The 15,987-nt window shown below is 39.0% G+C and overlaps 1 protein-coding gene and 1 pseudogene across 17 annotated transcripts in view; both read left to right on the forward strand.

The window, feature by feature from the left end:
* The window catches only part of PDE7A (phosphodiesterase 7A), a 380,288-nt gene that overhangs the window by 271,369 nt on the left and 92,932 nt on the right, over positions 1-15,987 (forward strand). The gene's annotated exons all lie outside the window — the stretch shown is intronic.
* On the forward strand, positions 7,267-10,567 carry LOC114895264 (annotated as a pseudogene).

Raw genomic sequence — 15,987 nt, forward strand, 5'->3', positions numbered from 1 at the left:
AGCATACAACATAGGCGTAATGGGAGTCTCAGAAGGAGAGAGAAAGGTACGGAAAATAGCCTTTTGGGAAGCTTTCCAAATTTGATGAAAAACTTTAAACTTCACATCCAGAAGCTCAGTGAATCTTAGTAGGATAAATATGAGACCTGTGCCTAGACACAACATAGACAATCTTGTTGAAAGACAAGAGAAAACCTTGAGATCAGCAAGAGGAAAAGCACTCATTGCATACAGAGGATCATGGGTATGATCAGTGGCTGCCTTCTCGTCGGAAGCACTTGGGGCAGTGGGGTGGCACACCTGAAGTGCTGAAAGAGAAAAAGCTGTCTGTGAATAATTCTATATTTAGCAAAGCTATCATTCAGAAACCAGGGTGAAATACATTCCTGTGCAGAGACTGAGAGAATTTGTGGCAAGCAGACCTGCCTTACAAGAAATATGAGAAGTTCTTAAGGTTGTCAGGAAATGACACCAGATGGTAACTCAGATCCACAGGATGAAATGAAGACACTGGAAATCTAAATATGTAGGTTAATATGAAAACTTGAAATACATTTTTTTCCCATTGCTTAACTTTTTAAAAAGGCATTGAATTGTATCTAAAAACAAATTAAGTACCTGTAACATTTCATTCCCCCCCCCCACCTCCACCATGTTATAATTCATCCATCCCAGTTGTACACAAATTGTTCCCAGCTGTTTGCCTTTTGGTCTGTACGATCTCAAAAGTTTTGGTTTCAGGACCCCTTTCCACTCTAAAAAATTGTTGAAGACTCCAAAGAGCTTTTGTTTATATGGGTTTCATCTATTGATATGTTTTTGTATTAGAAAATAAAATAGAAGAATTCAAATACTGTTCATTTAAAGATAACTGTACTACCAATTGCATGTTAACGTAATGTTTTTTAATGGAAAAAAATCTATATTTTCCAAAGCAAAAAAGTTAATGAGGAGAGTGGCATTGATTTACACTTTGCAAATCTCATTAGTTTTGGCTTAATAGCAGACAGTCTGCTTGGAACTTGTTGCTTTGGCTGAAGTACATGAAGAAATGCTGGCCCCGCTCGTTGGAAAAGAGAGGGGTACTGTCGTAGCCTGTCCTTGTAATTGCGGATATTTTCCTTTGATATGAACCAGAACTCAAGAAATGGTAGTTTCTGAGAAGTTAGTTGCAATGTGGGATCTAAAACATATCAGTGAATTTTTTGATTCATTGTTACATTAAACTTCGTTCCATTAAAACTCATTCCTGTTTAAAGGATAATGGAATAAAAAGTTTGCTCTCTGAAGTAATACATTTGGAAAAAAAACTATTAGGGTAATCAAGTATTGCATAAGAATGTCTTTTGAAAGGCTTTTCATTAACTAGCATTTGAGATTTCTAAGTTAAGACTTAGTTTAAACTCCTGGGAGCTGGAATCACAGATTTTCTATATCATTACTAGGTACTTGATGTAAAGCTTAGTTATAGCATCATCATCACCACCATCATTATTGTAAAAGTAATACCTCCTTGTGGTAAAATTAAAAAATTCAGAAGGGTATAGAATGCAGTTAAGGAAACCTTTCCTTCCCAGTTCCCCAGAGGTAAGTAGTGTTTATAGTTTCTTGAAGCAAGAGGAAAAAGCACTCATTGCATACAGAGGATCATGGGTATGATCAGTGGCTGCCTTCTCGTCAGAAACACTTGGGGCAGTGGGGCAATTTTGGTCACATAAACACCTTGATATGTATTACAAGTATACATAGGAAAATCTTTTTTAAACACATGGGATCATAATAAACGTTGCTCCGTAAATACACAAATCTCGAGCATCTTTGTATCAGTACAGTAGGTATGTCATTCTCTTAGAGACCGCTTAGTATGTATGTTACTAGATTGGTTATTGGAAGAAAAAAATTTAGTAATAAAGCACCACTTTTAAAATTTGTTCCCACTTAAGTATTGTTCCTGATGCATTATTAATATTTTTATTGGTCAAATACAATAAAATCAGCTGCAAAATGAAATTGCTTATCTTGCAAAAAGTATGCAGGTTTTCATAAAATTCATGGGTGTGACATTAAAAGATTCAACGCTATTGACAGACTGCCAACTGAAAATCTAAGATGATAACATACTAGATGTCTTTATTTTTATTTTTTTAACATCTTTATTGGAGTATGATTGCTTTACAATGGTGTGTTAGTTTCTGCTTTATAACGAAGTGAATCAGCTATACATATACATATATCCCCATATCTCCTCCCTCTTGCATCTCGCTCCTACCCTCCCTATCCTACCCCTCTAGGTGGTCACAGAGCACTGAGCTGATCTCCCTGTGCTGTGTGGCTGCTTCCCACTAGCTATCTATTTTACATTTGGTAGTGTGTATAAGTCCATGCCACTCTCTCACTTCGTCCGAACTTACCCTTCCCCCTCCCCCTCCACGTGTCCTCAAGTCCATTCTCTACGTCTGCGTCTTTATTCCTGTCCTGCCCCTAGGTTCTTCAGAACCTTGTTTTCTTTTTTTTTTAGATTCCATATATATGTGTTAGCATACGGTATTTGTTTTTCTCTTTCTGACTTACTTCACTCTGTATGACAGACTCTAGGTCCATCCACCTTACTACAGATAACTCAATTTCGTTTCTTTTTATGGCTGAGTAATATTCCATTGTATATATGTGCCACACCTTTATCCCTTCATCTGTCGATGCACACTTAGGTTGCTTCCATGTCCTGGCTATTGTAAATAGAGCTGCAATGAACATTGTGGTACATGACTCTTTTTGAATTACGGTTTTCTCAGGGTATATGCCCAGTAGTGGGATTACTGGGTCGTAATAACATGCTAGCTGTTTTTTAAGGGAGCCTGATTCGATTGCAGTGACTTTTGATGCAAATGATTAGAGAGAGACCCTTAGGAAAAATGGATGAAGCCATTCAGTATTTTTGAAAAGATGATCATTGTGATTGAGAAAAAAACATGAAGGATGTATTATATTATGTTATCATACAATTTTGTTGAAACGCTTACACTAAAAAATAAAGAACACGATTCTGTTTTTTATTCTTAGAATTTGTGCATAGTTAAAATTATAACTTACATCTTATTAACTATAACTTAAACTTGTTTTTATATTTGTTATTTTTCAAGTCAAAATCTTGAAAATCAGTTATCATTTTCAATTTTATAATTACATTTTGGTGCTTAGCTTGAGAGAGTTCACTAAGTGGCCTTTTCCCAGTATCAGTCATCTCCAGAAGACTAGGAACTCATGAATTGCAGTACATGGATGTACTTTAACTTAGGTCCCTGTCAATTAAGATATTTAGGCTAGCGAATTCCCTGGCAGTCCAGTGGTTAGGACTCAGCGCTTTCACTGCAGGGGCCTGGGTTTAGTCCCTGGTGGGGGAACTAAGATCCCGCAGACCACGTTGGTGCACCCAAAAAAAAAAAAAAAAAAAGATATTTAGGCTAACAGTATTTTTTTGTGCCTCTTATAAACAGTGCTGCAGTGAATGTCCTGTGCACATATCTTTACATTCCAACATATGTCCATGGTATACATTTCTGGGAGGGGAAGAACTTTGGGTCGAAAGCTACATGCATTTACAATTTTGCTAGCTCCAAAAGGGTTACATCAATTGACATTCTCACTGCAAAACTGTGTATACTTCACAGTGTATTTCTTGTTGCCCAGATCTTTTCTTAAGTTAGCATAGTGAGAGTTTGTACAATGAGTTCAAATAGTGAAAGATGAGGTGTTACTGAACTCTGTTTAGTTCCTGAGATTTGGATGGCCAGAGTCGGGACAGCCTGGACAGTGAGGGGTCCATCTGAAAACTGATCATACTCTGGTCCCTGAGTTAGATGGTGAGAGTTTGAATAATGCAGAATTCCAGCTGTTTCTTTCTTCTGTCATCTCCACACCCTCACTGGCAGTGAGGTATCATCAATGTTTTTGTCCTTGATAGCGTGATGGGTTAAAATAAAAAGGTGTCTCATTAGGTCTGTTTCGCTTCTCTTTAGTTATAAGTGATACTATGCATATTTTTATTTGAATGGCATTTATATTTTAAAATAATATGTAAAATATCTTCTTGTATCATAAGAGTAATTTTCCACCATTAGGGAAATAAATTCGTTTTATAATATTACTAATATTTTATCGAATTTCTTTTTACTTTTTATGGTAATTTTTTGTGTGTGGTAGTTTTATTTAGTGAAATGTATAATTTTTCCCCTTTTAAGGCTTCTGATTCTATGTCATAGAGTATTATCTGCTGTGCCTCAAGATAATAGGTCTTTCATGTATTCTCCTACAGTCTTTTACATTATTCTTTCGATAATTCTATTAACACAGTTTGTTTTGTTTTTTTGCGGTACGCGGGCCTCTCACTGCTGCAGTCTCTCCCGTTGCGGAGCACAGGCTCCGGACGCGCAGGTTCAGGGGCCATGGCTCACGGGCCTAGCCGCTCCGCGGCATGTGGGATCTTCCTGGACCGGGGCACGAACCCGCGTCCCCTGCATCGGCAGGTGGACTCTCAACCACTGCACCACCAGGGAAGCCCCCACAGTTTGTTTTTCATGTTTTGATCTTTGCTTCATCTCTGGAATTTATTGTGGTGTAAGGAGTAAGGCAGAAATCCAGCTGTTTTCCTCTCCTTACTATCCAGTTTCCCCTGAATCGTTTATCAACTTACACACCTTTTCCCCCATGTATTTGAAATGCCGCCTTTATCGTGTGTGAAGTTGTTGTGTCTGTTTGGTCTATCGCTGGGCTCTGTTGTGTTTCAGTGAGCATATTCATGTGCCAGGATTAAACTGTTTTAATTACAGCTTAATAATATTTTAAAATATGTAATAGGGCTATTCTCCCCTCTTTTCTCTCCTACCTGATTGTGCATGCATGGTTATTATCCTAGAAGAATTTATCATTAGTCAAAAACTCCCCTCTCACTACCCGTAAAATATCCTATGGGTGTTTTTACTGGGATTGTTGGAATTTGTTGTTTGGGCAAACTGGCATTATTAGAATTAATGCAAATAAAGTGGTTAGAGCAGCGCCTGGCAGAGAATAAACAGTCAGAAGAGACCAGCTGCTGCGCTGGATGTTCTTTCTGCGCTTTCAGTATATTCCCTCCCTCCCTCTTGCTCTGTGCTTCAGGGGGCTGACCTTTATGGACGGCCTCATCAGGGCTGTCTTGCCACTGGCTTCTTGTTGGACTTGGCAGGACTGGTAGGAGATGGGAGGGTGGGAGGGAAGAGAGGTTAGTGTGTATTTCCCAGCCTGTCACCCTCTTAGCACCGTTTGTCTCCCAAAGGCTCACCTTCTGCCTGATGTTTCCTTGCCCATAGTCAGAGTCCTCGCTAGGGTCTGGAAGTAACGGTGGTAACAGCTTCCTGCTGCTGTCGCTACCCTCTGGGAGCTTCACCCTGCCCAGTCCTTAGTAAATAGTTCTTTCGTGAATTTGTCCTCAGTCACTCCTTGAAGTGTGTCATCAGTTTTCCTGCCGGGAGCCTGACTGACACGGCTGCTCTCATCCTAATACTGAATCTTTCTATTCTAGTCTTTTTTGAGATCCCTCAACAGAGATGAAAACTAGAGTCCATTATCATTTTTGTTGTTTATACTCAGGTTTACTTCTCTTTGGTTGCAATTGTAAATGGAATCTTTTCTCTCATTATGGTTTCTGTTTGTAAATAGACAAACTGTTGATTTTTGTATGTTAATTTTGTCGTCAGCTGCATACTGAATTTTCTAGTAGTTTTTCAGTACCTTTTCTTGTTTATTTCATAATCACTTGCAAATAATGATAACTTTGCCCTTTTATCTTTACTTCATTGGGAATATTTATTTGGGAATGGTTGTTTATTTTATTCAAATGCATTTTGGGGCATTTGAGATGCTTAAAGTTTTTCACCTTTGATCTACTAATTTGGTAAATTATCCTAAATTATCTAAAATTAACTTACTGTTATATTCCTAGAATGATTCTTACTTGGTTAAGGTATATTATTCTTTTAATGGTTCTACTTGCTAGTATTTTGTTATAGGACTTTTGTAGCAATATCCCTTACAGAAAATTATCTATAGCTTTCTCTCCCCATCCAGTATCATGTTGCGGTAATAGTACTCTATTGGTATCATTCTTGTATTTTTTGAGGCAAGTCAAATACAGTAAGGCAGCAAAGAAAAGAAAATTTTTTTTTAATACAAAGCTTTTTAAAGCAGTGAGGAAGTTAACTGGTTACCAGGGAAACTAGCATCATACATTGCTAGTTATAAGGATGTCTTTTGTATCAGAGTGGAACAAAATACAATTGTTACAAGACTTAAGATGTGTCTGTAATGAAGTGGTGGCACATAATACCATCTTTCACTTAATAGTTCTTTCATCTACTTTGTCTCATACTGTGAAGAGAAATGGGTAGGTATTAGCCCCATTTAACAAATGTGAAGGTTTAGGTTCAGAGAGGTTGCTGCTTGCCAGAGGCATAAGGCTAATAAGGTTGACCTCTAGACCTAGAAACCAAATCTTTTGACTCATGGCCAATGCTCCTTTACTTCATTATCTTTAAGAATAGAGTTAATGCAGTTTCACAGATCATATCACATACGTATTTCAAAATGGGAGAGATTTTGGCTTAGATTTTATTTTCAAAATGATTATGTGAATTCAGCGCTCTTCGTATAATGCATATTATAATTCATTTTCTGTCTGCAACATCTTCTTGGGGGTAGTGTCAGAGAACAAGGTTATAACTTTGTACTATAGATAGTAGCACAGAATCATCCGATTTAAAAACTGGAACTATCTTCCTACCTGCAGAGAATTATATAGGCTCTACCTGGATACAACTGAAATAAAAATAGTGTCTTCTTGTGTTCATGAACAAAAAACGCTAAATTTCTTCCTTTTAAAAGCATAAATTGTGTTTTTCTTTATTACTAAGGTAATACATGTTCATGATGGAAAATTTAGGGAACAAAATAGTCATGCAAAAAATATAAGAATCATCTGTAATTCTACCACCCAGAGATGACAGTGTGAACATATTGGTGTCGAGCTCAACAATCCTAGTATCTGTCTATCTAAATATATTCTCTCTTTCTGTCTCTTGCTGTGCATAATGTTTTATAATCTTTTTAAATTTACATTATCAGTAATTTTTCATATGGAGTATTTTATAGCAGTATTTCAGATACTTGAGGGTTTTTTTTTCTCAATAAAGCCTTATTAGAAACCCAAATATATGCAGTATTCCATTGGTAAATGCTAATTTATAGCTTCATTATGGGAATAAAAAGGCTGGTTTAATGAAGAGAAAATTTGAAACTGGGTTGTATCCAGTGGCGTGCTGGGAAGTGTTTATAATGACTGGATCTCTGAGTTGTGGTGTTTGCCAGTTTCTGTAGTGCCCTTACTCTTAGCATGGTTGATATGAAGCTCTCGATGTAAAATCAATGAACGAGATGTTGGGACAAGTGCAGAACTGGCTGTCTTGAGCCAGTGTGCGCAGACTCCAGCTCACCACTCGTTATACAGATAGAGTGGTGTTAGCTGCAGGTAGCAAAAAAACTAATTCCAGTTTCTGCAAACAAAAGACTTACCAAGAAGACTCAAGAGTGGCTCCAGGGCGGCGGCGGATCCCGGCGGGCGACGGGAGTCGGCACCTCTGGTTCCTGCCCCTCGTCCTGAGGCGGTGGTGGACGGGCGTTCCGGGATGGCCTTCATGGAGAAGCCGCCAGCCGGCAAGGTCCTGCTGGACGACACGGTGCCACTGACAGCAGCCATCGAGGCGAGCCAGAGCCTGCAGTCCCACACGGAATATATCATTCGGGTACAAAGAGGAGTTTCTGTAGAAAATAGCTGGCAGATGGTTAGGAGATACAGTGACTTTGATTTGCTGAACAGCAGCTTGCAGATTGCAGGCCTAAGTCTACCTCTTCCTCCCAAAAAATTGATCGGTAACATGGATCGTGAGTTCATAGCTGAGAGGCAGAAAGGTCTTCAGAACTATCTCAACGCTATCACCACAAATCATATCTTGTCTAATTGTGAGCTGGTTAAGAAGTTTTTAGATCCAAACAACTATTCTGCAAGCTATACTGAGATTGCTTTACAACAGGTTTCCGTGTTCTTCCGATCAGAACCAAAGTGGGAGGTGGTGGAACTATTGAAAGACATAGGTTGGAGGATAAGGAAGAAATATTTCTTGGTGAAGATTAAAAATCAGCCAAAGGAACGGCTAGTGTTAAGCTGGGCTGGCCTTGGTCCTGACAAGTGTCTGTCAGATAAAGGTTTTCAGTGTCTAATCAAACTTCTGCCGTCCTGTTTGCACCCTTACATCTATCGTGTTACCTTTGCCACAGCTAACGAACCCTCAGCATTGCTAATTAGAATGTTTAATGAAAAAGGAACTTTGAAGGACCTGATCTACAAGGCAAAACCAAAAGATCCATTCCTAAGGAAGTACTGCAACCCTAAGAAGATTCAAGGCCTTGAACTTCAGCAAATAAAAACATATGAGTGGCAAATATTAGAGGTACTAAAGTTTCTCCATGACAAGGGATTCCCTTATGGGCATCTTCATGCTTCCAACGTGATGCTGGAAGGGGACGCTTGCCAGCTGCTGGACCTTGAGAATTCCTTGTTGGGCCTTACTTCCTTCTACCGATCTTATTTCTCACAATTCAGGAAAATCAATACATTGGAGGGTGTGGACGTCCACTGCTTTGGCCACTTACTGTATGAAATGACTTACGGACGACCGCCAGACTCACTGCCTGTAGACTCCTTCCCTCCTGCACCGTCTGTGGCTGTGGTGGCTGCGTTGGAGTCTACGCTGTCTTGTGAAGCCTGTAAAAATGGCATGCCCACCGTCTCCCGGCTCTTACAGATGCCATTATTCAGTGATGTTCTGCTAACTACTTCCGAAAAGCCACAGTTTAAGATCCCCACAAAGTTAAAAGTGGCATTGAGAATTGCCAAAGAATGTATAGAAAAGAGGCTAATTGAAGAACAGAAACAGATCCACCAGCATCGAAGACTGACGAGAGCTCAGTCTCACCATGGATCCGAAGAAGAAAGAAAAAAGAGGAAGATCTTAGCTTCAAAGAAGTCAAAACGATCTGCTGTTGAAAATAGTGAAGAGCATTCAGCAAAATACAGCACCTCCAATAATTCAGCAGGATCTGGGGCCAGCTCACCTCTCACATCCCCGTCATCGCCGACTCCACCCTCCACAGCAGGGATGTCCGCGTTACCCCCACCTCCTCCACCTGCGCCTCCGCCACCAGCAGCTCCCTTGCCTCCTGTGAGCACAGAGGCGCCCACACAGCTTCCACCCCAGGCTGTGAATGGCGTGAGCCGAGGGGCCTTACTCAGCTCCATCCAGAATTTCCAAAAAGGAACTTGGAGGAAAGCCGAAACCTGTGATCATAACGCTCCTAAGATCGGCTAAAGCTTTGTGTTTACACTTGGAGGGAAAAGTTGTTTTGTTTTTCCTTCCACCTGCAACCCCTAAAGTACCCTCTATCTGGATGAATAATTGCTGAGCCAGTACAGTCACATACGACTTCGCAGATGCTCATGTAAGAGGCTTTTCAAGAGGGAAATAGTCTTCAAGTAGAATAAAGTCAGGCTGGCATTGCTGCCTTAAGAAATAGTTTGCTCCTTTGTTACTCTTGTGAAGGAGTCTTGCTCTTCCTCTAATGGTCATCTTTTGGTGGCAGCAGCATATTGGAATCAATTATTTCCACCAACAGAAGGAAGTGGACAAAAAACAAAAACAATGACAATATACAGTCACAGCGGTGAATGGCCTTCGTGTTGCAGTCCCTCCTATACCATCAGACAGCTCCTAGAAATGTTCCTCTCATGGTTCATTTCTCTATGCTAAAGCATTCTCTGGTTATTTCTTAGATAACTCCCGTTATTGCTACCTTAATTTCATCCTAGACATTAACACTGTAGCCCAAAGCATAGTTATGTCGCTGAGAGTCAGAGAAGCAACTGAGTTCTTCATTTTCCCTTCAAGTAGAACGGGGAAAGTTCGTAACAGTCTCTTAAGTTCAAACAGGAACTCCATTGTGGTTATAGAACTCAGGGCTGCTAAAGGAACTACTCTAGATTCTTAGTTCCTTTTAGTATGTATCGAACGGACAGAAAAATGTTGACATCAGAAAAAGCTCTTGCCAGTTAGAGGATCTTCTTAATCCTCAGCAAATAAGTCAAGTTTGGCGTTTGTGGGGGTGGGTTATTATACAACACAAGTGCATCCGGCAGAATCAGTTCTGAGTTTCCAAAGATTTATCCAAATATATCATCTTTTTAACGTTACTCATTTATTAGAAAGATCCTTTATCCTATGATTTGCTTAAACCCTTAAATAAATTGCACTTTAAAGGATTATAAATAATCCATCTAAAAATTCCAGTTACACACATCAGTGTTGATTACTATGCAGAGAGAATGTCATTGTGTATAGTTTCATGTAATCTGTGATAAATGTTCAGCTGTATTTTTATTAAAATAAACCATGTCTAGAAAATTAAAAAAAAAAAAAAAAAAAAAGAGTGGCTCCAGATTTGGTTAATTCAGCAGCTCAGTATCGTCATTACTGACCCAGGTTCTTTCTGTCTTTCTGTTTTGCTAGCTTCAGTATGTTGGAGTTGTGCTCATGCCATGGCTGCACAGTGGCTTTAGTAGTTCCATGTATTCAGACATGACAGCTTCCAGAGGACGAAATGGGCTATCTTCCCTTTTGTCTCATTTTAAGTTTAAAGGAACCCATCCCATGAGGCGCCCCACCGCAGACTTTGCGTCACACCTGTTTTACGTGGCCATTTCTAACTCAGTCTCTGGCAAGAGAGATGGACCCATTATGACTGGTTTGGACCAGTCAGGGCCCACTCTTCAGGGCGGAGGCTGCCCACACTCCCCTGAAGCACATGGCTGCCCAGACACCTGAACAAAATGTTGCTTTAGGAAGGAGGGAAGGAGGGGTGGATATTGAACATACACCCAACAGTGTTGTCTGCACAGGATCGTGGATGGCTCTTCCAATCATATTATCAGCTTCGGTATTTATTTTTCTATTTTATTTTGACAGTGTGATAAAATTTTTCATTCATCGAGAAAAATTGCAAATATTAACAGTATTCTTCTCAACTCATTCTGTGAGGCCAGCATTACCCTGATACCAAAACCCAACAAAGACATCTCAGGAAAAGGAGACCACAGACCAATATATCGTATGAATATGGACACAGAAATCCTAAACAAAATACAAACTGAATCCAGCAACATATATAAAGAATTATACAGCCTGACCAAGTGGGATTATCTCAGGAATGCAGGGTGGTTTGATGTTCAAAATTCAATTAACGTAATAACCGTATCAGTAATAATACACCCAGAGAACTAGGAATAGAAGTGAACTTCCTCAACCTGATAAAGGGTATTTATGAAAACCCATAGCTAACATCATACTTGATGGTGAAACTTTCCCCATAAGATCGGGAACAAGGCAGGATGTCCAGTCATGCTACTTCTATTCAACATTGTGCTAGAGGTTCTAGCCGGGTCAATTAGGCAAGAAGAAGAAAGGGCATCCAGATCAGAAAGGAAGAAGAAGAACGATTCACAGATGACATGATCCTCTTTTTAGAAAATACTAAGGAATTATTAGAACTAATAAATTAGTTCAGCAAGGTTGCAAGATACAAGGTTAATATACAGAAATCAGTTGTTTCTATACTCTAGAACAACTGAAAATGAAATTAAAACAATTCCATTTACAGTAACATTAAAAAGAATAAAATCCTGAGGTTGTTTGTTTTTTTAATATTGAGTTGTATGAGTTCTTTATATATTTTGGATATTACCCTTATTGGACATATCATTTGCAAATACCTTCTCCCATTCAGTAGGTTGCCTTTCCGTTTTGTTGATGGTTTCCTTTCCTGTGCAAAAGCTTTTTAGGTTGATGTGGTCCCATTTGTTTATTTTTGCCTTTGTTGCCTTTGCCTGAGGACATAGATCCAAAAAAATATTGCTAAGGCCAATGTCACATCACATACTTGTCTGTTTTCTTCTGGAAGTTTTATGGTTTTAGGTCTTACATTTAAGTCTTTAATTCATTTTGAGTTTATTTTTGTATATGGTGTAAAAAAAAATGGTCCAGTTTTATCCTTTTGCATGCAGATGTTCAGTTTTCCCACTATCATTTGTTGAAGATGCTATCTTTTCCCCATTGTATATTCTTGCCTCCTTTGTCGTGGATTAACTGAACACACGTGCATGGGTTTATTTGGGGGATCTCTCTTCTGTTGCATTGATCTGTGTGTCTGTGTTTGTGCTGATACCATACTGTTTTGATTATTGTGGCTTTGTAGTATAGTTTGAAGTCAGAGAGCATGGTACCTCCAGCTTTGTTCTTTTCTCTCAAGATTGCTTTGGCTATTTGGGGTCTTTTGTGGTTCCACACCAATTTTAGGATTATTTGTTCTAGTTCTGTGAAAGAGGCCATTAGTATTTTTATAGGGATTGCATTGACTTTGTAGATTGCTTTGGGTAGTATGGGTATTTTAACAACGTTAGTTCTTCCAGTCCACAAGCATGGTATATCTTTCCATTTATTTGTGTTGTCTTCAGTTTCTTTCATCAACGTCTTATAGTTTCAGAGCACAGGTCTTTTACCCCATTGGATAAATTTATTCTTAGGTCTTGTTTTTTTGATACAAACAATCTGGCTGACAAATGGAAAGAGGATGCAAATAGGCATTTTTCCGAAGTAGACGTACAGATGGCCAACAGGCACATGAAAAGATGCTCAACATCACTAATCATCAGGGAAATGCAAATCAAAACCACAGTGAGATATCACCTCATGCCTGTCAGAATGGCTTTCATCAGAAAGACAAGAAATAGCAAGGGTTAGTGAGGATGTGGAGAAAAGGAAACTCTTAAGCAATTTATTTAAGGGTTGGTGGGAATGTAAATTGGTGCAGCCGCTATGGAGAACAGTGTGGGGGTTCCTCAAAAAGTTAAAAATAGAACTACCAGGGGCTTCCCCGGCGGTCCAGTGGTCAAGACTCCACACTCCCAATGCCAGGGGCCCGGGTTCGATCCCTGGTCGGTGAACTAGATCCCGCATGCAGCAACTAAGAGCTTGCATGCCACAACTAAGAGCCTGCATGTTGCAACTGAAGATCCCACGTGTGCAACTAAGACCCAGAGCAGCCAAATAAATAAATAAATACTAAAAAAAAAAAAAAAAAAATAGAACTACCATGTGATCCAGCAATTCTACTTCCAGGTATTTATCCAAAGAAAACAAAAACAATAATTTGAAAAGATATATGCACAGAAATATTCATTGCAGCATTATTTACAATAGCCAAGATATGGAAACAATCTAAGTGTCCATCAACAGATGAATGGATAAAGAAAACATGGTGTTTATTTTTATACATAGATACATACATATATATACGTTGTGTGTATGTGCCACACAGTGGAATATTACTCAGTGCTGAAAAGGAATGAAATCTTGCCATTTGTGACAGCATGGATGAACCTAGAGGGTATTATGCTAAGTGAAATAAGCCATACAAAGAAAGATAGATACTGTATGTTTTCACTTATATATGGGAATCTGAAAAACAAAACAAATTAACAAATATGAAACAGACTCACAGATAAAGAGAACCAATGAATTGGGTGGGGCGATAAGCAAAATAGGTAAAGGGAATTAAGAGGTACAAAGTACCAGGTATAAAATAAATAAGTCACAGGATATAATGTATAGCACAAAGAATATAGTTAATATTTTAATAACTTTGTGTGATGTGTAATGTATAAAAATACCAAATTACTCTGTTGTACACCTGAAACTAATATAATATTGTAAGCCAACGATACTTCAATTTTAAAAAAAAAGAATGAAATACTTAAGAATAAATTTAACAAAAAGTGCAAAACATCCTCTGAAAACTACAAAACATTTAAAGAAATCAAAAATCCAAATAAATGGGAAAATACCCTATGTTCGTGGATCAAAAGATGTAATACTGATAAGGTGGCAGTACTCCTCAAGTTGATCTACAGTTTCAGCACAGAATCTCAGCTTATTTCTCTATAGAAATTGATAAGCTGACTTGAAAATTTATATGGAATTGCAAGAGAACCAGGATAGCAATAATCTTTCAAAAAGAGAGAACAAAATAGGAGGACTCACACTTCCTGATTTCAAAACTTACTACTACAAAGGAACAGCAGTCAGGACAGTGTGGTACTGGCACTTAAGCTTGCAGTACTTACCTTTCATACTTATAGACATATAGATCAATGGAATGAATTGAGAGTTGAGATAGAAATCCATGTGTCTTTGATCAACTGAGTTTTGAGAAAAGTGCCAAAACCATCCAATGCGGAAAGAGTACCTTTTCAGTAAACTGTGGTAGAACAACTGGATAGCTAGCCGCATGCAAAAGGATGAAGCTGATCTTTATAAGTTAAAATGGATCAAAGATCTCATTTTAGGAACCGAAACTATAAAACTTAGAAGAAAACATAGGGTGAATCTTTATGACTTTGAATTTGGAAAGGATTCTTTGATCTGAAAAATGCATGAGCAACAAAAGAAAAAAATAGGTACGTTAGATTTCATCAAAGTTAAAAATTATTGTACTTCACAGTACACTATCAAGAAAGTGAAAAGACAGCCCACATAGTGGGAGAAAATCATATACCTAATAAGGGAGTCATTTCTAGGATAGAAAAGGAACTCGAGGGACTTCCCTGGTGGCATAGTGGTTGGGAGTCTGCCTGCCAGTGCAGGGGACACGGGTTCGAGCCATGGTCCGGGAGGATCCCACATGCCACGGAGCAACTGGGCCTGTGCGCCACAACTGCTGAGCCTGTGCTCTAGAGCCTGCAAGCCACAGCTACTGAGCACACGTGCCACAACTACTGGAGCCCGTGCTCCGCAGCAGGGGAGGCCGCCAGAATGAGATGCCCACGCGCCACGGCGAGGGGTGGCCCCTGCTTGCTGCAACTAGAGAAGGCCCGCGTGCAGCAATGAAGACCCAACACAGCCATAAATAAATTAAAAAAAGAAGACAATGCAATTAAAAAATGGACCAAGGGTCTGAATAGTCATTTCTCCAAAGAAGATATACAAATGGCCAAAAAACCCATGAAAGATGCTCCAACATCTTTTCCATCAGGGAAATGCAAATCAGAACCACAAGGAGAGATGGCTAGAATTAAAAAATCAAGATAATAAGTCTTAGCAAGGGTGTGGAGAAATCAGAACCCTCGTGCACTGCTGGTGGGCATGTGAAAGGGCACAGCCTCTTGGGATAGCAGTTTGACAGTTCCTCAAGATGCTAAACGTAGAGTTACCACATGACCCAGCAGTCTCACTTCTAGGTATATACCTAAGAGAAAGGAAAACCGGGCCCCACAAAAATTTGTACATGAATGTTTATATCAGTAACAGCATTATTAAATAACCAAATGGTAGAAATACCCTGAATGTTCATCAACTGATAAACAGACAAAAAGTGTTATGTCCGTAATGGAATATTATTAAACAATAAAAAGGAATAAATTTCTGATACATGCTACAACTTGGGTGAACCTCGAAAACATGCCGAGACACAAAATAAGCCAGACACAAAAGGTCACATTGGGTGTGATTCCATTTATATAAAATATCCAAAAATTTGATTGCTGTAAGGATAGAAACAAGATAGGTCGTTGCTGTGGGCTGGAGGAGGGAGAATGGGGACTGACTGCTCATAAGTATGGGGCTTCCTGTGGGATGAGAAAAATATTAACAGTGGTGATGGTTGCACATATGTGCGACTACACTGAAAACCATTGTACTGTGTATTTAAATGGGGGAATTGTATTATTTGTGAACTGTATCTCAAGAAAGCTGTTTTAAAAATCTTAACAGCGTTTTATTTAGAGATTTCCTTGCA

This window comes from Monodon monoceros, unplaced genomic scaffold, assembly GCF_005190385.1.
Source record: "Monodon monoceros isolate NGI ecotype Baffin Bay Population unplaced genomic scaffold, NGI_Narwhal_1 Super_Scaffold_14, whole genome shotgun sequence".
In the NCBI taxonomy this organism is placed as follows: domain Eukaryota; kingdom Metazoa; phylum Chordata; class Mammalia; order Artiodactyla; family Monodontidae; genus Monodon; species Monodon monoceros.